This window comes from Oncorhynchus gorbuscha, linkage group LG16 (genome assembly GCF_021184085.1).
Source record: "Oncorhynchus gorbuscha isolate QuinsamMale2020 ecotype Even-year linkage group LG16, OgorEven_v1.0, whole genome shotgun sequence".
NCBI classification, from domain to species: domain Eukaryota; kingdom Metazoa; phylum Chordata; class Actinopteri; order Salmoniformes; family Salmonidae; genus Oncorhynchus; species Oncorhynchus gorbuscha.
The window spans coordinates 22400587-22428115 of record NC_060188.1 but is presented as its reverse complement, the minus strand read 5'-3'; the positions used below and the strand labels follow the sequence as shown (position 1 = coordinate 22428115).

Here is a 27529-nt window from a genome sequence, read left to right as displayed (position 1 = left end):
TTGTTAGAGAAAGAAAATAAATCTGTCTTTTCTATAACGTTTTAAATCCTCTTAACTGTTTCCTAGGCATTCATTCACCCTTGACAAAAAACCTTTCCACACAATGCAAACTCAACTAATGCATGATGGGAGACAGCCCTATCTGTACAAAGCATTGAGGGTTGGTATTAAAATGTGTTTTTATAAGTAGGCTAGACTGATTGAAATGTTCATTAGCATATTAGCAGCTGAGTTGATCTTTAAGCCTCCTATCTGAATCCCCCCAGACCCACTAGTCAGGGTATGCCCATGATTACTCACACTGTACCTCCACTCTTCAATACCCAGAATGTCTGTTGAGTACAGGAGGCTTCGTTGCTCTCTGCTTGTTGGGTGCATAAAACACAAAATGTTATGCTTAGATATGCAGACCAATTCGACTGTAAAATTGCAAGACCAATTTATGTCCTTTTATTCAGTAGTGTTCTATGCTCATAGGCCTTAACATAAATCGTGGACAAGCTGTGTTCTATGTTAAATGGACATATGTTATAGCACTGCTGGGTATGGTACATGGGTTGGCAAGCAAGGTACGTGTCTCAGGGGTAGTTGGGATATGCAAAAAACACATTTCACACTCGTACAGGTTACCCACCTGTACATGTAGTGAAACAGGCCAAATATAAGCAACCTCTATTTGGCCTTTGATAATAGTCCATTAGAGAGTCATTCGTTTTGTGAGAATCTAGCCTCTAATAGCTCCTAATAACAGTGTTCTTATCTTACCTCTGTCATGGTGCTGCAGAGTTCATGGGAAAACCTTTTGCATTACAGCACATTTTTGTTTCATTGTCCACAATAGCCATCTCCCATTTAATATAATAATACTATATAGTATAATACTACTGTATATAATATACAGAATATCATAATATATGTTGTTTAGCTGGCACTTTTATCCAGTGACTTACAGTCATGTGTGCTTACATTTTACATATGGGTGGTCCGGGAATCGAACCCAAAGCGCCATGCTCTAACAACTGAGCTACAGTTGACCTGATACATCCCACTTCTTTACCTGATTAGTGTTAGAGTTGCATAAATTCGAATCTGGTATCAGGATAAATATGACAATGAGTCACCGATTGTATACTATATATTTTTTATTAACTAAGCAATAAATAGCAAATGCAACTTTCGTACATACGGGCTCACTGTAACACCACATAGGGCAGAACAGGGAACTGACAGGATGTACATAAACAGTGTTCTTATACTGTGATAGGCCAACAGACGGGTTGGAACTATCACAGTAGAGGCTGAGCGTGGTTTAGACTTGCTCAGCCTATCGCAGGCGCTCAGGCTGGTCCCTGCCTCTTGGCGCTTCTTGGAGTCCTCCCTCCGTCGATGTATAGATTCTTACTGTTCTGCTATCGCAGCCTAGTTATAACAGTTGCTCAGTTCCTGCTATTGTGTTGTTCAGTATTTTTCCATCTCAGTTAAACCTTGTGATGACCACCCCTTCCTATACCTGATTAACCAAAACTTTGTAAGATACAGCAAGTCACACCATGTGCTCGATATTGTTACATACAAACACAAGGACAAAGCATCTGCTGGGCTGTTATATACAGTTTTGCAACATGCAGGTCACACAATGTTACTCAGTTCTTGTCACACACACAAACAGGCAAGTAGATGTAGCAAGCAGTTGTTTAATCTCATGATGATGCTCAAGTGCACAAATGCAGATACTTCACACAACCAACATCAGATAATATTTAATCATATATTTACATGGTAATGGCTATAATGTAAAACACAGAATCCCACATTAGTATGCTGTACAGGACAATGGGAGATAATTATTAGGAAAATGTAATATTCTGAAGAATGAATTTGCAAAACTTCATATAGGAAGACATTTTCCCATTTTAGACTAATTTACATACTTTCACACATTATTAAGTAGGCATGCTTGAGGTGCACCCTCATAGATACAACCAGCCACCATTTGGTTGATTGGCATCCACCCTCTGCTTACAACATATGACTTCAGTGTTCTAAACACAAGCCCCTGGTGTTACAGATTGAACTGCAACATGGAGTGTTACATTTCCCTTTCAGTCTCTGTTTTCAGATCCTTTTTTATTACAGTATTTTGCTTCTTGATGAGATTAATTTGTCAATGTAATATTGAGTCCCCAGAAGGTTTTTCATAAGGCCATATGAGTGCACATAGTAGCCTACAGTATTAATTTGCATACTGCCTATATTGAAAAAGGAGGGGGCATTCACATTTCCAAACTACCAGCGGCCCCTTAAAGCTCAGAGTTTCTAAGAGACCGATGGAGCAGACAGAGCCCCACGGACACTGTTGCTGTTGGCAGGTCTAATGAAACCCTGGATTGTGTGTGTTACCATAAGTAATGAGCAACGATTCTTCTGTGGGACCCATGACAGCCACTTCCCCTTTTGTCAGTCATTAAATCACCATGTGATAAGCAGACAGTGCTTGGGGATCCATTAAGAGCATGTTGTCTACAGATTTGACTCAGTCTGATAACCCTAGTCAACCCATCCTCAGAACCAGATTCCAGAGCTGTACCACTGTCCCCTGTGAACACTAAGCATCCAAATAAAACCTAACATGTGTTTAACAGAACCTTGGAATTAAGTGTTTTATAGGCTGATAACAGCTTGGCAGAGCAAAACACTACAGACTATATAGCTTCCCACCTTCTCTAGTTGGTGCAGAGGGCTTTTGGGGCATAAATGCTGTCAGACCCTCCTGTTGGACTCATTTATTGCATGATGTCCTCTGAGCATGGGGGACACAGCACAGCAGTTGTGCCAAGCCCTGGGGACAGTCACAGCTAGGAGAGAGCCCGAGGGATGCTGTCTCTCTCTCTTCCACATCAGCAAAAGGATGCCCACCACATAGAAATCATCCCTCCCCCGAAGATACAAAGAGGACCTGTTTTTTTCCTTGACACTGTTATTTCCGCGGTTGGATTTAATTGAATTGTTTTCTTCTGTCCTTGCGCTGTCATAAAAGTGTGAAGGAAATGGTATCGTTTCACCAGTAGAATGAAGCCTTTGTGGAAGACACAGAAGAATCGGAGTCATGTCATGGCATTCAACAAGGAAGAGGCCTATATATGATACATTTTTTATTTGTTCTTTCTTTTGCACCCTTTTGAGTTTAGTTCTTGTCTGTTGCTGCTGCTTGTTGTGCAGCCACCATTGCGTCTAGGAAACCATACACAAAATGAATAATTTGAAAAAATATTTAGGATGAGGTCATCATTTAATGGAGTCTGTGAAGGAAGAAACCATATGGAAAAGTGTTAAGCTTGATTTTCTCCAAGCCAAATGAATTTATTGCTTGTGTCTAAATTAAAGTATATCATTTTAAGATGTTGAGCCAATGGGAATTTGAGCAATTTGAAACCTTTTCTTCCCAGGCATAATGCAAGGCGGGGTAAGTTTTGCCAAGAGACCACTTTTTCTTGGACAAGCTATGTTTTTAAACTGTAATGTTTACATGAATTCTGATAATTTCCTGGGATACACAACATCCTGAACCAATCTCCCCTATGTCAATTTTGCTATAATTAACTTCAAAGAACAAGTAATAGGAAATGTTGTCATGTTTTGTCATTTATTATCTTGTCTTGTCCCTGTGCTTCCCATTCTATTCGTTTCCCTCTTTCTATCCCTCTCTCTCCCCCTCCCTCTCTCACTCTCTCGCTCTCTCTTCTCTCTATCGTTCCGTTCCTGCTCCCAGCTGTTCCTATTCCCCTAATCAATCATTTAGTCTTCCCACACCTGTTCCCGATCCTTTCCCCTGATTAGAGTCCCTATTTCTTCCTTTGTGTTCCGTTCCTGTCCTGTCGGTTCCTTGTCTAGAATTCACCGTGCTGTGTTTGTGTATCGCCCTGTCGTGTCGTGTTTTCCTCAGATGCTGCGTGGTGAGCAGGTGTCTGAGTCTGTCTGGTTCAAGTGCCTTCCCGAGGCAACCTGCTGTTCACCTGCTGTTCAAGATCGAGTCTCCAGTTTGTCCTCGTCATTTCGAGTGAAAGTTGTGTTTTTTGTTTGTATTTGGGTTTTTTGGGTCCTCTTTCACCGGCATGACAAATGTAAAACAGTTACAGCCTACACAGGGCTCTGAGACACGAGGAGACAGCAAAACCAATGTCAAACCATGGGGGGAAACTTCTCCTGCTCTGAGTCCTCTCGTTCTGTCAGTGTTGACTTTGAATGCCCCCATAGCCCATTTACCCATTTCTCTTTCTTTTGTTATGCAACACCACCACCAGGTCAACAGTGCCATCCACTGTTAGGAGGTATTTTAGATTAGAATACCATCTAAGTGACTCTCGCTCCAATATCGTGTCAAGGATAACTGGTCTAAACCCTGGCATTCAGTACCACCTCAGTCCTGATGACAGTTAAAGACCCCCCCTCCTTTCCCTCCGGCCGCCCCTGCAGTGGTGTCACCCAGCTATAAATACCGTGTCTCAGCCCCCTTCCAGCCCTGGTGAGGATAGCTCCAGGAAATGAGAGATGTGTGTTGGCTTTGTCTTGACATCTGGAAGGCACCGGAACTCAGCCGTTCAGATCGTTGTAACCAAAGCAAATCAACGCAGCTGATGACCCAATTAGGCCCATTGAATCGGCCAATTAGCTGTGTGGGAGAGGATGCATCCCTGACATCTCTTCCTGCTCTCAGACCCCAGGAGATGGGCAGTACATGGATTTAATTTGCATCATTGGAAACTAGAAACGCCTCATTAAATCATTCTTACTTCTGTTTTATGTTTCAAAGCATATCCTACATAATGCAATTGACCAGGACAAAAAGTAAAGTATATGTTACACCTGCATTGTTTGCTGTTTGGGGTTTTAGGCTGGGTTTCTGTACAGCACTTTGAGATATCAGCTGATGTACGAAGGGCTATATAAATAAATTTGATTTGATTTGATGTTAATATTAATAATAAGCAGTTTGGGCACCACCTAGAATAGAGCATCTTATTTTATCTCCCTTTCTGATCTGGAAGTACCTTGGAATTATGTCAACACCTGTACATCCTAAAGAAATCTGTCAAGGAAGGCACAGACTCTGATCAGACTATTTCAGCGCTTGCTTACGCAGCAGGAAGATAAAAAGTTATGCCTGCCTAGAGGCTCCAAGCCTCATCATGGTCCTTTCAGTGGTGGAACTTTGTTACGCTCTCCACATCTGACTTGACAGACACTGGTTCACTGTTTCCTGTGGTGCTACTTTCTGGTGTAACACACTTGAGATGAGACTAATACATAGAGAGAGTAGCTCTCTTCCCCCTGTTCCACCCTCAGGCTGGTCTTGGTAGGGCTGTGATGTACTGTACTGTGCTTCTATCCCCAGTGGAGTATCTGCTTTGCAGGATGGGGCTTCCATACCTAACAGGGCCAGTAGTTTCATTCAATTTTACAGTAGAGGACTATTTCAGTGCAGTGGGCAGCTGTTAGCAGATAATAATCCATTATGCATTTACATTTACATTTAAGTCATTTAGCAGACGCTCTTATCCAGAGCGACTTACAAATTGGTGCATTCACCTTATGACATCCAGTGGAACAACCACTTTACAATAGTGCATCTAAATATTTTAAGGGGGGGGGGGGTGAGAAGGATTACTTTATCCTATCCTAGGTATTCCTTAAAGAGGTGGGGTTTCAGGTGTCTCCGGAAGGTGGTGATTGACTCCGCTGTCCTGGCGTCGTGAGGGAGTTTGTTCCACCATTGGGGAGCCAGAGCAGCGAACAGTTTTGACTGAGCTGAGCAGGAACTGTACTTCCTCAGTGGTAGGGAGGCGAGCAGGCCAGAGGTGGATGAACGCAGTGCCCTTATTTGGGTGTAGGGCCTGATCAGAGCCTGGAGGTACTGAGGTGCCGTTCCCCTCACAGCTCCGTAGGCAAGCACCATGGTCTTGTAGCGGATGCGAGCTTCAACTGGAAGCCAGTGGAGAGAGCGGAGGAGCGGGGTGACGTGAGAGAACTTGGGAAGGTTGAACACTAGACGGGCTGCGGCGTTCTGGATGAGTTGTAGGGGTTTAATGGCACAAGCAGGGAGCCCAGCCAACAGCGAGTTGCAGTAATCCAGACGGGAGATGACAAGTGCCTGGATTAGGACCTGCGCCGCTTCCTGTGTGAGGCAGGGTCGTACTCTGCGGATGTTGTAGAGCATGAACCTACAGGAACGGGCCACCGCCTTGATATTAGTTGAGAACGACAGTTTGTTGTCCAGGATCACGCCAAGGTTCTTAGCGCTCTGGGAGGAGGACACAATGGAGTTGTCAACCGTGATGGCGAGATCATGGAACGGGCAGTCCTTCCCCGGGAGGAAGAGCAGCTCCGTCTTGCCGAAGTTCAGCTTGAGGTGGTGATCCGTCATCCACACTGATATGTCTGCCAGACATGCAGAGATGCGATTCGCCACCTGGTCATCAGAAGGGGGAAAGGAGAAGATTAATTGTGTGTCGTCTGCATAGCAATGATAGGAGAGACCATGTGAGGTTATGACAGAGCCAAGTGACTTGGTGTAGATGTTGTAGATGCAGATGTTGCTATGGCCACAAGTGATATAAGGTTTACGTCACTAATGATTAGCCTATACCCTACATTTGTAAGTCAACGCAATACTGATTTAAGATTACAGTTGACTGAGGATTTGCAAAAATATTGATGCTTTACCATTTGCTATCGGTTTATGAACACTCAAGCATGGGCCTTATGACAATGTTTAGCTGAGATTACTGGTGTGTGATCTAGGCCTTTATTACTCATGAGCGGAGAAAAATACTGGTCAGCAGAGAGGACAAAATACTCCTCAGCTCCCCCAGGAGGATTATTTTACTTCTCTTTTTTTTTTTTGCTGTAGAAAACTGGCTCAAATTATGATCCTCCTATATAGTGTTTCTTTTAGTATCTAAAATGTGTCCTCCTGTCATCGAATATATGGAACACGTTTTCCCCCCCAAAATTGAAAGGCTATTCTGATGATAGTTACGGTACTAGGCTATAGTTTGAATGTTCAATGTGTGACTGTATTTTTTTGTGCACTTTATAGATGCTTGTCTCAGTTTGTACATCGCTTCACACATTTTTCTTATAAGAGTGAGTCTCTGAAAATATGTCATTTTTTTCACTTCAAGGAGGGAAATTAATTACCAGTAAAGATAAGAAGGTTTTTACTTTAGACTTTGAAATTACACAGGGTTCAGGGAACAACTTCCCTTCAAATATATTTTGAGTGTAGGGTGTGCAGGGCAATTTAGAAAAAGTGTTTAATGAAATTGAATTTGGTCACAGGCTGTTTTCAGATACCTATGGTTGAAGTACCCCTCTCATATTTACCGCTCTTGCTAAGTAATTCCAGGTTTCAGCTCTCTCTGAGTCTGTTATCACTACGAGTGACCTGAACGTCTTGGATTTCCAATCAACCCACACAGGCAAGGGGACTATTCTTATTCAAATCAGTCCTGAGAGAGGACCTGATTCACAAAACGTTGTCTGCACACTATTTTTAGATTGAAATAGAACAGAATAAAATAGGACAGGAATCAATTCCAGTTCAGTCATACATTTATTCAGACGAGTTATCTCCAAGAGTTCTGGAAGGACATTTGCATTATGGGTAGGGTAGGCCTATTTGAAGCATCCCAAGGTGTGTAGAGCAATTTCAGAAATCGCTCATCCTTCTTTATCTACCAAGTGAAGCGTGTCTGATGAGTGTACCCAGACGTATGGCCATTATTAAGCCAGCTGTTTATTAAATTAATGAGTAAATGAGTGTGCGTGCTTAAATGGTTGACATTATTTCCTCTCTTTTGTCAATAAAGAGTCACTCCTAGATGCCATTTGGAATATTCTCTATGGGGAAGATTGCTTACCATTCAGGATACATTTAAAAAGATGGGGAGACCGTGGGTGAATGTGAATTTCCGTCTATCTGGTGTGACACACGTCGCACAGTAATTTCATACCAGTCCTTGCATTCGCTTGTCTCCTTTCCTATAGCTTAACCCAGTGTCATATCTTACGTCAGAATCGATCTTGTTCATACATGCCGATAATAGGTTCTGACAGTTGGAGATATATTCCTGGAGTGAGTATCCCTCTGGCTTGCAACCTTGGCTGACTTGAGTTGTAAAATGACGAGGGTGTCTGTGTGACAGGGTTATCTGATTCATGTCACAAACACTTAGTTTACATGTGGCGTTCCTCTATGATTGGCACCCAGCCAAGCGAGGCAGCCAACCAAGTGAATATGTCATGTTCCTATGGCCAGTAAGGGTCGGACTGCTCTAAACCATTTCCAGTTCATTCAGGACATGAGGAAATGCAACAAATGAACACATTTTTATTTTGAACGCTAACAATTATTCACTCACGGCGAAAGATTGGCTGACTTACACAGAGAAATGGAAACTTGTTTAGCTCACCAGTAAGAGCATTTTATCCCCTTTTAGCCCCGTGTACTGAAGTTCATCTGATATGCATTTGCACCGAGCTGTCGAATCACTTAACACGCTTGTCCTGTCAGTGAGAAGGGGACCTCTGAGGTGTCACAGAGAGACACACTCACTAATGTGTTAGAGAACTAGGGACACTAGGGAGTCATGTCTGAATAGGTCAAATCACAGACAAGGAATACTTCAGAAATTGGCCTAATGCAAATGAGGATGTTAGAGGAAAGCCAGGGTCATTCCTTGTCCCAGACCCTCATTATGATGACGGACCTGCTAGAGAGAAAATATATACAATTGGAGTATGACATTTTGAGTCTCAATTCTTCAGTAATGAAACACTGCTTAGACCGACGTTACTTATGTCTACTAGCCTATACACAATCAGCCCTGCCCTCCAAAGGGGTGTGCTCTTTTCCACCCAAGTTTTTGGGCTGTATCAGAGTTACATCTTGCTACAGATTTTTCTGCATTCTTCGCTCCCTCACTAGTTAGCCTAATATTTGTTTTCATCATGTTCAGTGCTGACGTCAGTTCTATTTAGAGCCGGTCTTTTGTCTCGCTAACAGTCTGTTTTGAAAATGCTAAGTCATTTCCAAAGAGACAGATGGATGACCATGGAAAAGGGAAAGTTGCCATTGATGTTGCTGATAACAAAGTTCAAGTGAAATGCAACCAGCTGAACCTTTCTATCTTTAACCCCCATCAATATGCACACACACACGCGCGCGCACACATACACACACGCGTGCACACACGCACACACACACGCACACACACACACACAAACACACACACACGCACAGGCTTTTATATTACACCTTTCATGGCTAAGTCAGCAGAGCATTGATTTGTTTAAAGGCGCATTGATCTGACAAAGACTTATCCAAGGCCCACATCCCAGAAAATTGGTTCTGTCTCGCTTAAGTGCAGTAACTCAGTGGTTTTGATCCAGATTAAACTTTGAACAAATTTAATCTTACAATGTATTATTAAAGTTTATTTCCAGTTGAGTTCTGGCACTTTCCAGTCGTCTGTGTTCACTTTCTCATGCTATTTATATAAATGTTGTTTTGTTGTCAGAAAAAGTCTAATCCACTCACCAGAGGGTGCAAGTGCTTGATGAAAGCTTTGGTGGATAAAAATATGTTTGTAGGCTATCTGGGAATGTTTAGACCTCTTCCTGTCATTAGGCAGGTGCTGCAGCTCTTCAGAACACAAGTGTAAAAAAACTGAAGTGGCTCTAACTTCACAAATGGCCTTGGGTACACAAGGCACATTACAAGGTATTAAACATAGTACTTTATGGGTCAATATTCATCCCTCAAATGAGAGCTGAAACCACCTCAAATGCGCTATTAGTCATGTGGAAATGGGTTGTGTTTCCAGCGCAGGTTACCCTATTAACACAGGGAATTAGCGATTGGTTGTTGATGGGTGCCCATGGCATGGCTGTCTCTATCCTGGCTGGTAGCCTGGGTGTGTGTGGTGGGCTGGGGGGGATCAGGTGGAGGGAGAGGGAGAGAGGAGCAGGTGGGAGCCCAGAACAGAGCAGCAATATGGGCCACAGAGTTCTGCGGGAGCCGCTCTCACTGAGCATCCTCTCTTTGATCTCTTGGCTTATTAGCATCCCAGCAAGCGACTCCGAAACCTCCAACCATGATAATGAATATCCCTGCATCCCTTGTGGCTACGGCAGGGCCGTGTGGTACCGTGGCTCGGCTTGTCTGAACATATGCTCCCCCTACATACTCACTGTATTGCTCCTCTTGTCCTGGCAGCCCTATTGGGTTGCTTCAGGCAGACAGGCACATTAATGTGTAGTGGAAGAAGGTACAGTGCTCATGGAACTCTTCATCATTATATCTATCTGATGCTACACATGCTACACATGGAGATGTGCAATGGAATAAGGAAGGATCTTGTTTGTAATGTCATATTGGCAGATCCTCAGATGAAACATAGTCAAGGTGGGGTGTAAGTTAAGAGATAGCAGTAGTGAGAGTCGTAAGGCCTGCAGGCCCCTAGAAAGTGGCAGGGCCCAGTGCCTGCCCTGGCTGGAATGCATCCTAATATCCTACCATCAGACCTGATGTGGTGTGTTGTCTTTGGCAGGCCAACACATTGATCAGGCAGGCTGTTTTATGAACAGTATGAATATTCAGGGCCACCGCTGTGTATGGAGAGGGATGCACTTGAATGAGCTGGAAGGGTTATAATTAATGACATAGCGAGCTGGAAAATGATTTACTTTCTTAGCCTGTATATCAAACGCAACACCCCCCTCCATACACCCCCCGTCAACTCGTTGCCCAGGGTGATGAATAACATTACTGAGCCGACCCCCCCCCCCCTGGATGACATAAAACACAGACTGTTGTTATGATTCTGTAACCCATTTATATTGAGTCCAAAGCTTTTAAACATAGAAAGACCCAATCTTCTACCTGCGCCATTTCCTGGTTGCAAAAATTCAAGTAGTTTGCCTAATTTCAGTTTATGTGACAAAACAAACATTTATAGTGCAGAAAATCATTGTACCATCTAAACCACTGTGAAATATATTTTCCATAACCAAACACTTTGTATTTTCAGCTGTTTGAAGCTGGTGTACAAAACATAAGGTAAAGGACGCAAAAATGGAACTTAAGCACGGAAGCAAAGAAATAGCTCACACAGAACAGATCTAGACTTGTTTTCAATGAGAATGACAGATCTATAACTCATTTTTATGTGATTTTGGTTGGGTTTCCCAAAAAGTTTGCATATTGCAGATTTAACATATAAAGAAGACCTAATCATGCTAGAAATCACAGGGCTTGTGTAATGGATAATATTTATTTAGAAGTAAATACAGTATGTCACTTTGTCACTCATTCACACTATCCATTCAGATATGTTTATCCAAGAATCAATCGAATCCTCCTCGTCCCTTTCCTCCTACCTCACCTTTCCTCCTACCTCAATCCTTGAGTCATGATTATGTTAATGTAATTACAGTGTCAGTTATTTGGCTGGCATGCCCAAAACTAAAGCATGAGGTTATCACGGTGATGATGATCACACGTCAGCCCCATCATAGGGCCAATTAATAGAGAAACAACCCGCCCTCTGTGGTACTATTGTTGTTTTCTTCCTTCAAGGCCTCACAACAATAGTGTGACACTCTAGATTTTTTAATTTTTTAAAACCTTTATTTAAGGTAAAATTCTTATTTTCAATGACGGCCTAGGAACAGTGGGTTAACTGCCTGTTCTGGGGCAGAACGGCAGATTTGTACCTTGTCAGCTCAGGGGTTTGAACTTGCAACCTTCCAGTTACTAGTCCAACGCTCTAACCACTAGGCTACCCTGTCCGTCCTCACTCATTTCACTACAACCCCCCACTGCAATCCCATCCTTTGTTAGTCAATGTGTTTGAATTATGGGTATATGGTGTCAATTATGCAAAATGGTTACCCTATATTTTCAGTTTATTAGGTACACCCATCTAGTACGGGGTCGGACCCCCCTTTGCCTCCAGAACAACCCAAATTCTTTGATGCATGGAAACGTTGCTCAATTGGTATCACGGGACCTAACGTGTGCCAGGAAAACATTCCCCACACCATTACACCACCACCACTAGTCTGTACCGTTGACAACAGGCAGGATGGGGCCATGGATTCATGCTGCTTACACCATATCCTGACGCTGCCATCAGCATGACGCAACAGGAACCGGGATTCGAAGAACCATGCAATGTTTTTCCACTCCTCAATTGTTCAGTGTTTGTGATTGCATGCCCACTAGAGCCGCTTCTTCTTGTTTTTAGCTGATCGGAGTGAAACCTGGTGTGGTCGTCTGCTGCAATAGCCCGTCCGTGACAAGGACTGACGAGTTGTGCATTCCGTGATGCCTGTTGTGCTGCAATGTTATTTGCCTGTTTGTGGCCAGCCTGTTAGCTTGCACAATTCTTGACATTCTCCTTCGACCTCTCTCATCAACAAGCTGTTTTGCCCACAGGAATGCCGCTGACTGGATGTTTTTTGTGTGTTGCACCATTCTCTGTAAACCCTAGACACTGTTGTGTGTGAAAAGCCCAAGAGGCCGGCTTTTTCTGAAATACTGGAACCGGCGCGCCTGGCACTGACGACCATACTACGCTCAAAGTCGCTTAGGTCACTAGTTTTGACAATAATCCTTTAATTCATTGCCATTTACTCAGCTGGGCCAGAGGCACTTTAATTATGTCAGGTGGAAATGTCCGACAGATTCCAACTCCATAAAAGGAGGAAATTGCCATCGCCTGATCTCGCTGCTTTCTCTTCCTTAACTCCATCTGATCCAGAAGTTCTGTGCGTCCATGAAGACTACTCAGTAAATATACCACTTTATGGTTAAAGGAATTCCTGCCTCAGTCTCATCCATTCCTCTGTCACCTGACACGTGACCACCTGTTCACCTTCACTGTCAGTCATCCTACCTGTCCAGCTACCCACACAGATTCCACTAATCTTTCACTAACATTCAATCGAACAGTAACTGGATGCCTGTATGCCTGCTTTATATAGCAAGCCACGATGTTCCTAATAAACTGGCCACTAAGTGTATCCATGTATGTGTACAGATTTCTGACAATAACGAAAGTAACATTGAGAACAAAATGGCTCCTCTTTCTAGTCTAGTTGAATAGTTAACTTGCATTCACTTTAAACCGCTCAAGTACATCGTCCAGGAAGAGACTGCTTCTCAAAGGGTAAATCAGATCTAATCAGATCTAAGTTGCATCTCTAGGCAGGTTTTTTTTGTGTGTTGTGCATTGTGGTATATAATGATGAAATATTAAAGTGAAGTTATCTCTTCATGTAGTTCAGGGAGTGAAGTGTAAGGAATAATGCAAGAAACATAGCCAGTGGAAAGCTACTGTTATTTTTGTATATTTCTTTTTACGAGTGTTCCCTACTGCTGTGTGGGTCGGGAGGTTTAGCTAAGGGGGAGCTACATTAGAGAATGACAATAATTACAGCTTTCTTTATTTCCAAATGTAGCTCAGCTGTGTCTGCACAAGAGGAACATTACCACCCCCTGTTACTAAATGTAAGTGCCTTTTCTCTGTGTGAGGAACAGTAGCTACTGATGATATAGAAGGTTAAGTAACCTTCCCCTATATTTCTCTTTCAACCCTTTAACATCAGTCAGTAGTTAGACAGTATACAGTGCCTTGCGAAAGTATTCGGCCCCCTTGAACTTTGCGACCTTTTGCCACATTTCAGGCTTCAAACATAAAGATATAAAACTGTATTTTTTTGTGAAGAATCAACAACAAGTGGGACACAATCATGAAGTGGAATGACATTTATTGGATATTTCAAACTTTTTTAACAAATCAAAAACTGAAAAATTGGGTGTGCAAAATTATTCAGCCCCCTTAAGTTAATACTTTGTAGCGCCACCTTTTGCTGCGATTACAGCTGTAAGTCGCTTGGGTATGTCTCTATCAGTTTTGCACATTGAGAGACTGAATTTTTTCCCCATTCCTCCTTGCAAAACAGCTCGAGCTCAGTGAGGTTGGATGGAGAGCATTTGTGAACAGCAGTTTTCAGTTCTTTCCACAGATTCTCGATTGGATTCAGGTCTGGACTTTGACTTGGCCATTCTAACACCTGGATATGTTTATTTTTGAACCATTCCATTGTAGATTTTGCTTTATGTTTTGGATCATTGTCTTGTTGGAAGACAAATCTCCGTCCCAGTCTCAGGTCTTTTGCAGACTCCATCAGGTTTTCTTCCAGAATGGTCCTGTATTTGGCTCCATCCATCTTCCCATCAATTTTAACCATCTTCCCCGTCCCTGCTGAAGAAAAGCAGGCCCAAACCATGATGCTGCCACCACCATGTTTGACAGTGGGGATGGTGTGTTCAGGGTGATGAGCTGTGTTGCTTTTACGCCAAACATAACGTTTTGCATTGTTGCCAAAAAGTTCAATTTTGGTTTCATCTGACCAGAGCACCTTCTTCCACATGTTTGGTGTGTCTCCCAGGTGGCTTGTGGCAAACTTTAAACGACACTTTTTATGGATATCTTTAAGTGGCTTTAAATGGCTTTCTTCTTGCAACTCTTCCATAAACGCCAGATTTGTGCAATATAGTTGGGCATCTCCGGCGCGGCCCACGCTTGGATTGCGTCCTACCTGACAGGTCGCTCCTACCAGGTGGCGTGGCGAGAATCTGTCTCCTCACCACGCGCTCTCACCACTGGTGTCCCCCAGGGCTCTGTTCTTGGCCCTCTCCTATTCTCGCTATACACCAAGTCACTTGGCTCTGTCATAACCTCACATGGTCTCTCTTATCATTGCTATGCAGACGACACACAATTAATCTTCTCCTTTCCCCCTTCTGATGACCAGGTGGCGAATCGCATCTCTGCATGTCTGGCAGACATATCAGTGTGGATGACGGATCACCACCTCAAGCTGAACCTCGGCAAGACGGAGCTGCTCTTCCTCCCGGGGAAGGACTGCCCGTTCCATGATCTCGCCATCACGGTTGACAACTCCATTGTGTCCTCCTCCCAGAGCGCCAAGAACCTTGGCGTGATCCTGGACAACACCCTGTCGTTCTCAACCAACATCAAGGCGGTGGCCCGTTCCTGTAGGTTCATGCTCTACAACATCCGCAGAGTACGACCCTGCCTCACACAGGAAGCGGCGCAGGTCCTAATCCAGGCACTTGTCATCTCCCGTCTGGATTACTGCAACTCGCTGTTGGCTGGGCTCCCTGCCTGTGCCATTAAACCCCTTCAACTCATCCAGAACGCCGCAGCCCGTCTGGTGTTCAACCTTCCCAAGTTCTCTCACGTCACCCCGCTCCTCCGTTCTCTCCACTGGCTTCCAGTTGAAGCTCGCATCCGCTACAAGACCATGGTGCTTGCCTACGGAGCTGTGAGGGGAACGGCACCTCAGTACCTCCAGGCTCTGATCAGGCCCTACACCCAAACAAGGGCACTGCGTTCATCCACCTCTGGCCTGCTCGCCTCCCTACCACTGAGGAAGTACAGCTCCCGCTCAGCCCAGTCAAAACTGTTCGCTGCCCTGGCCCCTCAATGGTGGAACAAACTCCCTCACGACGCCAGGACAGCGGAGTCAATCACCACCTTCCGGAGACACCTGAAACCCCACCTCTTTAAGGAATACCTAGGATAGGATAAGTAATCCCTCTCACCCCCCCTTAAGTTTTAGATGCACTATTGTTAAGTGACTGTCCCACTGGATGTCATAAGGTGAATGCACCAATTTGTAAGTCGCTCTGGATAAGAGCGTCTGCTAAATGACTTAAATGTAAATGTAAATGTAAATATACGACTGATTGTTGTCCTATGGACAGAGCCTCCCACCTCAGCTGTAGATCTCTGCAGTTCATCCAGAGTGATCATGGGCCTCTTGGCTGCATCTCTGATCAGTCTTCTCCTTGTATGAGCTGAAAGTTTAGAGGGACGGCCAGGTCTTGGTAGATTTGCAGTAGTCTGATACTCCTTCCATTTCAATATTATCGCTTGCACAGTGCTCCTTGGGATGTTTAAAGCTTGGGAAATCTTTTTGTATCCAAATCCGGCTTTAAACTTCTTCACAGCAGTATCTCGGACCTGCCTGATGTGTTCCTTGTTCTTCATGATGCTCTCTGCGCTTTTAACGGACCTCTGAGACTATCACAGTGCAGGTGCATTTATACGGAGTCTTGATTACACACAGGTGGATTGTATTTATTATCATTAGTCATTTAGGTCAACATTGGATCATTCAGAGATCCTCACTGAACTTCTGGAGAGAGTTTGCTGCACTGAAAGTAAAGGGGCTGAATAATTTTGCACGCCCAATTTTTCAGTTTTTGATTTGTTAAAAAAGTTTGAAATATCCAATAAATGTCGTTCCACTTCATGATTGTGTCCCACTTGTTGTTGATTCTTCACAAAAAAATACAGTTTTATATCTTTATGTTTGAAGCCTGAAATGTGGCAAAAGTTCGCAAAGTTCAAGTGGGCCGAATACTTTCGTAAGGCACTGTACTTTTGAAATTACTGTATACTATGGGTTGTGTGTAAAAGAAGGTCACAAAAGTAACATTTGTTATGATAGAATAGTTCATTTTTAATTAATAGTATTGTAAATGTGATTCCTTACTCCCGTGCTACAAAATACCTAACATTACATCATTTCAAAAGGAAACAATAGACGGCATTTCGTGGGAAATCACCAATGTTGTTGCACTTTGTGGTTGCGAATGATAAGTACATGTTGCAGCAAGGCTAATTTGTTGAAAATAAATTGAGTAGATAAGGCACTATGAAGGAATTAGAATGGAGAGTGAATAAACACTGCCTTTTCCATTCTCAGAGACACAGAGTAGCCGTGTCTTGTGACTTAAACACTTCCTGTAGATACAACGCGTGCCAATAAATCAGACGGGAGTGGGAGTAACAAACTGATTAGCTCTCTCGTCCCCCATTTCATTAGCTCCGTTCATGCTTATAATGAATTCCCCATTTTTCGATAGTCTTGTTTCAAAGTCACACCATAAATAGACTCAATGGGTGACTGTGTTTAAAACGGTATTTTCATGTACTCTCAATGTCTCAGATACTGTATGAGATGTGCTGGGGATGGTCAACGTAGTAGACTCTGGTACAAGAGCCATACTATAGTACAGTTCAGTCTGAATATTGAATGGTGGTGTGTACCTGTCTTGTGTATTCGTCAGTGCGTGCTGCTGTTGCATGGTATCTGACCTCGGTGGTTGCAGCTTTTCAGAGGTGAATCACCTGTCCATGATTTTTTGAGTGAGGAGGCTAGATACGAGGCTGATAGAACAATTATATTTTGGGGGGTTAAGAGTTTGTTGAAGACAAATTGCTGGGAAATACGTTTGGGAGAACTGTGCCAAGTCGGAATTGCACATATTTGTAGATGTTTAAATTGGTGTGCTTTCAGAACTTTGCGAAAGAGTAAAACTCTCACTTCCATGTTATGCTGCATCCTTTTCCACTGGTTCTGCATCAAGTCACTCTTAGACAATTCTTGCCTTTTGTCCTTTTGTCTGTGTTTTACATCTGAAGACAATATGAAGTCTGATTGATCTTACTTTCTTTGCAATTATTTCCTGTCTCTTAGTACAAAGGAGCTTGGCTGAAGACTTCATCCTTTATTGTGTCTGATTCTATAAATATTCATGGTCGGCATTCATCAATGGCCAATCAGATCACAATCGGAACTGAGCAGGTAGTGGCTTCAGAATATTCATCAGCACCTGCTTTCTAAGGGACTCTTTAGTTACAAATCAAGTGATTTTCTCCCCTTCCTTGGTTATTACAATGTGCATGTGTTTGATGAAAGGGTAAATACAGAGAGTTTGTTCTTATTTCCTGTTTCCTCCCACATGTGGTTAGGGAAAGAGCTAAACACCTCAAAACCTTCACACAGATTGGCAATCCCCAGGAGCTTGTACCATATTGATAATTTCCCCAAACCGATCTATTCCAGATGATCTGTTGAGGAAGCTGAGCCAAGTGCCTCCCTTCCAGGTAAATCCCTGTAAACACTTCTTCTCACTGTTTCATTTCCAGGGCTAATGATGTTGCTTTTCTTTCTGGGTTTGTTTACTCTCCATCTCCTTCCTCTCTCAGGGTTTTCTTCATGGTCTAGTCCCGTGAAGAATCATCAAGGTGATTGTTGTGTACACTTATCTTCAGACGGCATCCTTCGCCTGTCAAGTCAGAAAGTGTGCATATGTATAGAGGTCACCGTCTGAATATGTAATAGAAGCAGACGTTCCTGGAGATACAGTTAGCAGGACTCAGCGGGGGTTGAGGGTGTTGCAGTAATCAGGTTTGAGATGGTGCTCGTTATATTTGTCAACTTGCTGGTGGTGGCACAAATGGAGTGAGTGTGCCTGCAATGTAATGTCTGCTAAATGAGAGTGGTGTTGAGGTGAGATGGCAGCGGGCTGTAAGTGATTCCTTGCAGGCTGATTTTAGTTACTGTGAACATTTGTATCCTGTTAGAATTTCAAATGAACCATTTATATATTCATCTTCCACCAACATCTTATCTAGCCGTCCCTGGTGACATGATGCCTGAGGTGTTGACGCCTGTGATTTGACCTCTTAGAGATCCCTTTTCCCCAAGGTGTTATTCACCCTGCTAATGTTAGGCTCCGTCTTTTTTTAACCTTTATTTAACTAGGCAAGTCAGTTAAGAACAAATTCTTATTTTCAATGACGGCCTAGGAACAGTGGGTTAACTGCCTGTTCAGGGGCAGAATGACAGATTTGTACCTTGTCAGCTCGGGGATTTGAATTTGCAACCTTCCGGTTACTAGTCCAACGCTCTAACCACTAGGCTACCCTGCCGTACCAGTACCAGTTAAAAGTTTGGACACACCTACTCATTCAAGGGCTTTTCTTTATAACTCTGTAAAGAGTTGATTTGGGCTGCAATTTCTGAGATCTAATGAACTTATCCTCTGCAGCAGAGGCTCTATGGCTTCCTTTTGTGTGGTGGTCCTCATGGTGCTTCAAAGTTCTTGAAATGTTCCGCACTGACTGACTTTCATGTCTTAAAGTAATGATGAACTGTCATTTCTCTTTGCTTATTTGAGCTGTTCTTGCCATATTATGGACTTGGTCTTTTACAAAATAGGGCTATCGTTTGTATACTACCCCTCCCTTGTCACAACACAGCTGATTGGCTCAAATGCATTAAGAAGGATAGAAATTCCACAAATGATCTACCTCATGAAGCTGGTTGAGAGAATGCCAAAAAGTGTGCAAAGCTCTCATCAAGGGAAAGGGTGGCTACTTTGAAGAATCTGTTTAACACTTTTTTGGTTACAACATGATTACATATGTGTTATTTCATAGTTTTGATGTCTTCACTATTATTCTACAATGTAGAAAACAGTTTAAAAAAAAAGAAACCCCCTTGAATGAGTAGCTGTGCCAAATTATTTTACTGGGACTGTACATGTATGGTTCAAGTTATTTTGTGAATGTTAAATCTATTAACAGGTTATTATTATACTATTACTCAACTGCGTTGTAACCTGATCTCGTTCTATCCTGACAGTCCGTAGGTATTTTGGAGCATCTCAGGGGATCTGGTTATTGTCTGGAACATTAGAGGAGAGAACAATATGAACCCTAAACATGAAAGCAGTCTTTGACTTTAACACGATCAAACAAATTCTTCTAATTATTCATTAGAGGAAACAGCTGCCTGCATTTTATTTTGTAAGATTGTCTAAAATGCTCATTTAAACTGCAGATATATTTGACAATGCTGTTTCCACTGCTGATGTTGTAAATCAGGAAAGCATACAGCAATATAAAAACATATCTAGGCCCAAATGTTCTCGTTTCGTCCCTCCAACTCTTCTCATCCCTTACCACCAGCAGTATCAGTATCAGTATCAGAGGAGTGACTCCATACAGTCCAGCTGCAGCTGTGGATCTGATCCTGACTCCTGACCCCCCCCCACACCCCCGTCACCTCCGTCCCCTTCATGACAGATGCAGCCATTGGACTTCTTAATGCTTTTCATTTGAATCATTAGTACAACTCTCCAAATGGATTCCATCTTTTTGCCTAATTTAGCAAATCTGGTGCCCTGATGTGACCTATTTAAATAAAATCGGGTCCAGTGCTGTGGTTATAAACAAACCATTTTGTTGAACTAGTAGGCTAGCTAGAAGTTGGATCTCTCCTCCCCAACATCGTCCCTCCTATGGAGATATAGTGTCTGTGGTTTGCCTGGGGGCAGAATGGCAGTATTGTCTCAGTGTTGTCTCAGTGTATGCGTCAGTGTATGAGTGTGAGGTAAGCAGATGTTGTCGTAGTGCCATTAAGGAGGGCGTGTGTAGGAGGAGCAGGAGACGTGATATGTCACCCACCGAGCAGCCAGCAACAGCAGATGTCCACTCACTGAGTTTGCTACTGATAATCAAAAAGCCCCATCAGTCGAGCTAGATGATAACACATGTCGGTTACCATGGTGGCATTGTCAGGAAAGCTGTGTTCTACTTGGGGGGAGATTACAGGTCATGAATACATCCCTTATTTCAAAAGGTTGCTCTTGACATTTGGTATTATTGGAGTCAACCACAGTGCCAGTGTATGAAAACACTTGTGAATTGAAGTATGTAATCACTGTGACTCACGATTGAACTTAATCCAACAATCATCAAAGTAGTGATTGAGAGGAACAGGTGGGGAAATGATTCAACAGCGATACTGTATAATTGTAGAGTGAAGAAATATTTTATCTCTGTGTTGTGTATCTCTCTCTGCTGAGACACGCACACACAGACACACATACACAATTCAGTGTCAAATGCAGGTTGGGGGCCTTGTTTAGACTACTTGCCAGGCTGAAGTCAAGGATTGTTTATCAGGCTCATTCTCTGGCACTAGGAGGCAAGAAAAAGAGAGAAATTGAGAGTGGCAGGCGATAGCTGCTACTCTGTCACTGTCTAGCTGTGAGTCTCATTAGTCACTCCATTTAATGAGCAGAGAGACTTTTCTTCCCAGGGCTGGCAGCTTGTGGTCTCCACTCTCCAATCAGAGTTCACCTGGGGATCTGCAGGCAGACTGGAGCCACTTGCACCCACTAAGCCCCCGTGGCTACAAGTGCTTATCAGGGGATATTAGCCAATCACACCCCTAAGGGGACCACTTGTCAGGGTCACCATCTTTCCCTCTACCTACTGGTGGATATCCCTGATGGATAGATATTGTGATGTTAAGCAAGAGTCAGTGGTTATGACTGGTTCGTATGCTGTGGGGAACAGATTCAGTCAGACAGTTTCATACGGTCCCCAACTCTCACTACCTTGATGAACATTGTAGGCTTGGGGCTTTCAAATGGTGTAGAGAACATTTCTAGGAACATATTTGCATATTTTCAAAATTGTGCACCAAGGCAGACATTTTTTTGCCAGCTGGCTTTGATCTTCATACAGATGTCGGATTTTAATTTGATCAGCGTGTTGCAGGAGAACTTTCCTGCAATGCAGTAGTGTATTTGAAGTTTAAAAAGGCTTCTGAAGTTTGTAATTTCCCCTTTGACATTTCAGACTTCGTTTCCCTTACGAAAAATGTATCAAACCCTACACCAATGTCCACATTTCCTGTTGTTGCAGGATTATTTTACTGCTGTAGAAAACTGGCTCAAATTAAGATCCTACAACTGTAAGATCAAAGGGTGATGTATGACATGGACAACAATTGTGAGAGAGACATGAGAAGAGTGGTCTTTGATGTTATCTAGTCATTTTAGACCAGATTAAATGTCAGTTTGGATCCCAAACTAATCTTAAAATTCTCTTAAGGCTCACACACATCGCACCGAATGTGGATCTAGTGTTCGTCTGCCGATCGTTCAGCACGCTGTGCTTTAAGGACCACCCACTGTAGATGTCTGACTGCCAACATTTTTGATGCGATTCTACATATAAAATCTGTGCACACTTGGATCGCAAATTACATTCAGATGTGTTAAGTACTCTCGGCCAGCAAACGATATTGGTGTGTGAGCCCTTAACCTGTAGGTCCTGGGTTGTGTCTTTTAGGTCGGAGTTCCAGAAAATTCAGGGAAAAGAGGGAGGTGTGGTCACAGAGATCCTATTCATGGGTTGCATGCATTGTCACAATATTTCATCAAAAGTGCATTACAGTGGCTTGGAAATACAATGCCATTCAAAAGGAGGCAAATAATTAGAAGGAAAACCTTTTGTCATCATTTTGATGTTGCCAGATTGACTTTAGATGCAGTATAGTGTTAGCTAAGTTTGAGGGGAGGACACCTGTCAATGTTGGTCAGGACGTGAGCTGGGTGGGCATTCTATGTTGTGTGTCTGGTTTGTCTATTTCTATGTTTGGCCTGATATGGTTCTCAATCAGAGGCAGGTGTTAGTCATTGTCTCTGATTGGGAACCATATTTAGGTAGCCTGTTTTGTGTTGGGTTTTGTGGGTGATTGTTCCTGTCTCTGTGTTTTGCACCAGATAGGGCTGTTTTTGGGTTTCCACGTTTATTGTTTTGTAGTGTTCATGGTTATCCGTTTTTATTAAACATGAGTCAATATAACCACGCTGCGTTTTGGTCCTCTACTTCACCACAGGAAAACCCTGACAACACCGGATTTTAGCTAGCTACCTTTAGCCTTGGTAGCTATTTTTGACAAACTTTGCTAGCTAATGACAACATTGCCATCTGTCTAAAGTAAATTTGACAACATGATAATGCTGGAAAAGTTTTTCGTACTAAACATTCGACTACTTTATCAATGTCATTGTATTTCCAAGCACTGTAGTGTAATTTAGACTAAACAGTAGTTAGCTTCTGTCCAGAATGATTGGTCTTTGTCACGACTTTAGGGCGGCTTGAGAACGTTCAGAACAATGGCATGACGTGACCGAGTGACGGAGGTGCAACCTATGAATAGGCCTAATTCTATATGTTCTGTATGTTATTATGGACATGGAGCCAGGAGAGTCATACTCCCAGCTAGGGTGGGAGACGCCCATGGTACAACGTATGGTGTCATCTGTGTGTATCAGGCAGGCGCCTCGTCGGGCGGCAGGTGGGATGAGTCAGTGTGGGAGCAAATCTCCTCATCCGCCTAGCGCCCATCTGCTGAGGGATAAGCTGAGAGGAACGGGGTGAAAATAAACACACAGAACGCAACGTGGGCCATGAGATCCACGATAGAGCTAGAAGCTTGCCATGTAGAGTCTGCACAGTACATTCAGATGGCATGGATGGTTGGGTTCAGATGGCATGGATTGATTGGATGCTTTCATTTAAAAAAAACAAAGATGGGGTAATAGTTAGTGTACGTTGCCAGTGGATGACCTGGAAGAATGTGTGTGCTCTGCTTCTGTGTTTGTTGTTACCAAAAAGAGAGAGGATTGTTTCTACTTTAATCATCAAGTTCTATGTTAGTGTTTTCTTTGATTTTGTCCCTCAATGTAGACAAATACCAATCTCAACTTTCCCTGCCCAGTTGAGTGTGTGGGAAAATGCATGTAAGGATTTTTTGCTCAAGGTAGGTGTGTGAAAGTGGTCGAGGTAAGAACTTCAGAGCTGTGAACGCATTGACTGAGTGAATGTAGCTCTTAAGAGGGTCAAATTTGCTATAAGCTGCATGAGTTTAGACTCTGCCCAACTTGACAAGCAAAATGGAAAATAAGACTGTCAACAGAGTGTCACAAGAGGCACCTGGCTGTCTCACTCATTTATAGGATGTACAAAATATTAAGCCTAAATTAGACTGCCTAATGCCAAATGACTCAACACACCTACCTACCTGTCCTTTGAGATTTTACAGCTCTCCGTTCATCTTTGTTGGAGAGGCTAAAGAAAAGGCGTCACCATTTTTAGCAGGGTAGGTCTACGCTTTTAGAGATCATTCAACTCAAAATGGTAAGAACGCCTAAAACCTAAATGATGACGAATGCACTGGCATTGTAACTAAAGAAGTTGTACTGCAGTGTTTCTGAGGGGGGAACAGAACAGATGCTGTGGGATTCAGTCTTGGAATCAGTCGTCTGTCCCCCAGAAAAAACTAATCTTCCTATGGACACATGGTAAGCTTTTCTCTGTTTAGACATAAAGCCTTTACCCCATCATCCAAGACATGCAACTGCCATAACTACTATTTACAGGGTACTTTTAATTGTGCGTGTGTCTGTGCATGCGTGTGTGTGTGAGTGAGTGGGTGGGTGGGTTCAAGCGTGTGCTGTAACCTTTAGTTGTGCATCTCAACAGAATATGTATATTATCTGCGAGAGCAAGAAAGATCACAGGTCAGGCTGGTATCACGTTTCCACAGAGGGATTCTCTGGGTTCGGTCTGCTCATTATCAATGAATAGGACTTTAATGTGCTTTCAGATTGTTACAGAACTCCGGGGACCCCACGTCCACCCCCTCTACCCATTTCATCTGGCTCTTTGATCAAGACCCATCCAGGCTAACTGGTCCAGGGCTTCAATGCTGCTGTTCTGCTGATGGAAACCTATTTGTTTCTCACTTTGAAAACTGGAATAATTACGAGACATTGTGATACAGTATTTTGTTCACCTTAGGCTGTGCAAAAAACGCATGCAGTTTGAGCCCCCCCCCTTCACTTAAAAGTGCATTCTAAAATGTAACAGTAGGCATTTCAGCCATAGGGCTTTTGCAAAGGAGTTAGTGAGTACTTTCTACGTTTTTGAGCGTGCCTAGAGCAACATGTAACAACATTAAATGAAGATTCCCTGGAATTTCAGAAGCACTAATGTGGCTCTTCAAAGAGTGGCTTGTGGTTGTTTTGGACTTGTGTTTGGGCTCAGGGACAGGAAATAAGAAAGATGATTACGCTGTCTGAAGTGGAATAGAAGCCTGACAACTCAAACAGAATTCTTCCACAGCTCTATGTTCGCTACATACTTCAGTCTGAGACTGCCATTGCTGAAGTCGTTTGTGTTGATGTCTGACCTAACCCTTTGGTTTCTGGGACCAATCAGAACGGTTAGAATGTGTTTGCGTTCTAGAAATCGTCAGGGAAGGACTCAGATCCAGACTCATTGCAGAGCAATGGAAACTGATTCACTAACACGTGGAGCTCTAATTCAGGGGTTTCTTACAGTCTGTCTCTCCACATTGTCTCACAACATGTAGGATGTGTGAAAGACACCTTACAGCATTTGCCAAGCAACCTGAGACACTGAGCGAGACTGACACTGTCACCAGTGTCATACTGGGTGTACATTTTAGTTGATGTTGATGGAATAAAACATTGCACATGATCATATAATCTCTCTTGCATACCCTCTTTATTCCAACGATTCTTAATAAATACATTTTCTGGATTATGCATTTGTAGCAGCTATATTATCGTTTATTCTGATCATGTCTGTTAGTCCATACTGTCACGATCGTTTAGAGAGAGATTGGACCAAGGTGCAGCGTGGTAGGCGTACATTTTACTTTTATTAAAATGACACCGAAAAACAACAAATTACAAAAACGAACGGAACTCTACATTCAGTGCAGAAAGCAACTACACAAAAACAAGATCCCACATTCTAAGGTGGGAAAAATGGCTGCCTAAGTATGATCCCCAATCAGAGACAACGATAAACAGCTGCCTCTGATTCGGAACCATACTAGGCCAACAAAGAAATAGAAACATAGATTTGACCACACAAGTCACACCCTGACTTAACCAAATAGAGAATAAAAAATGCTCTCTTAAGGTCAGGGCGTGACACATACACCTTAGAGACCCCCGAGCAACAAATGTGTCTCAGCAATGTTATTACAATGGAAGAATACTTCTGTGCTCCTTCCGTCTTTGAATTTCTACCTGCTCCCAGCTCTTCCTATTATAATTTGTCCAATGTTACCCAGGGTATTATTTAAGTCCAAGCCTGTATGCTGTGTGAATGTCTATACTGTCATTGGCTGAGGTTATTAAAGCAGTGTATAGCTGTGCAGCAAAGAGGCTTGGCTCCACGCTTTTGGGTTTTTGATCTGACCTCCCTTCAGGTGCACAGCAGGAGATCAGATAATGAGATAAAGGGGACCAGCTCTGCATGACTGCCGATGGGCTGCAAAACGGCCGGCCCAGCCAGCCGGAGCCCTTCAAAGGCTCCATGCCCTCTGATTCCTGCCCAAATTCACCCTGGGAGGCCTGGTGTCAGGCCTGCTGTCAGGCCTGGTGTCACAGAGACTCACACAGTGCTATTTGACATGCAGTGGGACACACACTGGGGGATGGGACAGCACAGGGATCTAAGAGTATAGCAGGAGGCCTTATCTTACACATTTGCTTCACATGACATCTGAAAAACAACTGTGGTGAAGGTTTTTATCTGCTGCTTGAGCTTCACAAGTCAGCTATTGGTAGATCCCTATAATTCCTGGATAATATTGCATTTTTGTATTTCCACATCAAGGTATCTGATTAAGTTTTTCAGTTTTGTCATGTTTATATGACACTCCTTTTGCAAAATAAATCCCAATCATCAAAACACCATTAAATTCGTCGGAGTAACGCTTATGTTTATGATGAATACTCTTGTGTACATCTTGAGTTACAAAGATGATTTTCATGGATGTCAAAATTAGCATGAGGCCCATGAGTTTTGACAGCTCAAGGTAAGGTGTTGAAATAGCATAGGCATACAGTACATGACCCGACCAGTATTCCAACAGCAGTATGATGTTTCTTATTGTGTAGATGGCTATACATTCACACAGTTCACAACAATTAAGGATGACACTGGGGTCTAGAAAAATACCTGTTATAGCTGGGCACATATGGCTCCAGAAATAGCTGTGCTATGAACTATGTCATTTTCTTTTGTGCCTTTGACACACTTGCATCTGGTTTTATTAACAAGCAACAGTTCTTCGCCATGGCTTTTTCCCAGTGCGCCTGTCGTTTTTTAACTTGTCAGGAGGAGACAGGCAGTAAAAAACTGAGTTTTAAAATAAAATGACTCCCCGAAGGAAGTGGCTGTATTTTTTTGTAGCAGCGTTTCGGGTAGCTGGGAGGAGGCTACTTTTTGCAACTGAGCACCTGCATTCTTTTTGTCTGAGCTAGGGAGTAGTGAAAAACCTGTTTTTTAAAAGCTTCAACTTCACAATCTGGACCTGAACTTAATAATATCAATGCCCGGGTGTCTCCTTTTGAATAGCTAGATTGATTCTCTCCTTTCATGCTCTTCTCCGTGCTCAGTTCAACTGGTTTCACATCAGGGGTCTCATGTGGTTAAAAAACAACAGGGTCATATTTTCACGGTCGTACCAATACCAAGAAAAGACGGGGTACAGAGAGGTGTGCAGCAGGTTACTGATCTTCTCCTTCCTATTGGCCTGAATATTTAATGACTTCCCCACACTTCATCCTTTCTTCTTTCAAGACTAATGTAATTTGCCCCGGGCCCTTTCTACTATCAGTGATATTGAAATGCATGAGGAGAAACCTATATAACGCCTCAACCTTCAAAGACAGCTT

General features: G+C 43.0%; 1 long non-coding RNA gene across 4 annotated transcripts in view; it reads left to right on the top strand.

The window, feature by feature from the left end:
- Positions 1-27529, top strand: part of LOC123999959 — an 85207-nt gene that overhangs the window by 8354 nt on the left and 49324 nt on the right. For 3 of the 4 annotated variants that reach the window (XR_006832525.1, XR_006832522.1, XR_006832523.1), the window contains 4 exons: positions 13525-13573; positions 17641-17748; positions 18010-18050; positions 18153-18191. The exons of the other annotated variant lie outside the window; for it this stretch is intronic. This is a non-coding gene — a long non-coding RNA (uncharacterized LOC123999959). The remainder of the gene's footprint in view (positions 1-13524; positions 13574-17640; positions 17749-18009; positions 18051-18152; positions 18192-27529) is intronic. 4 annotated transcript variants of the gene reach the window in all.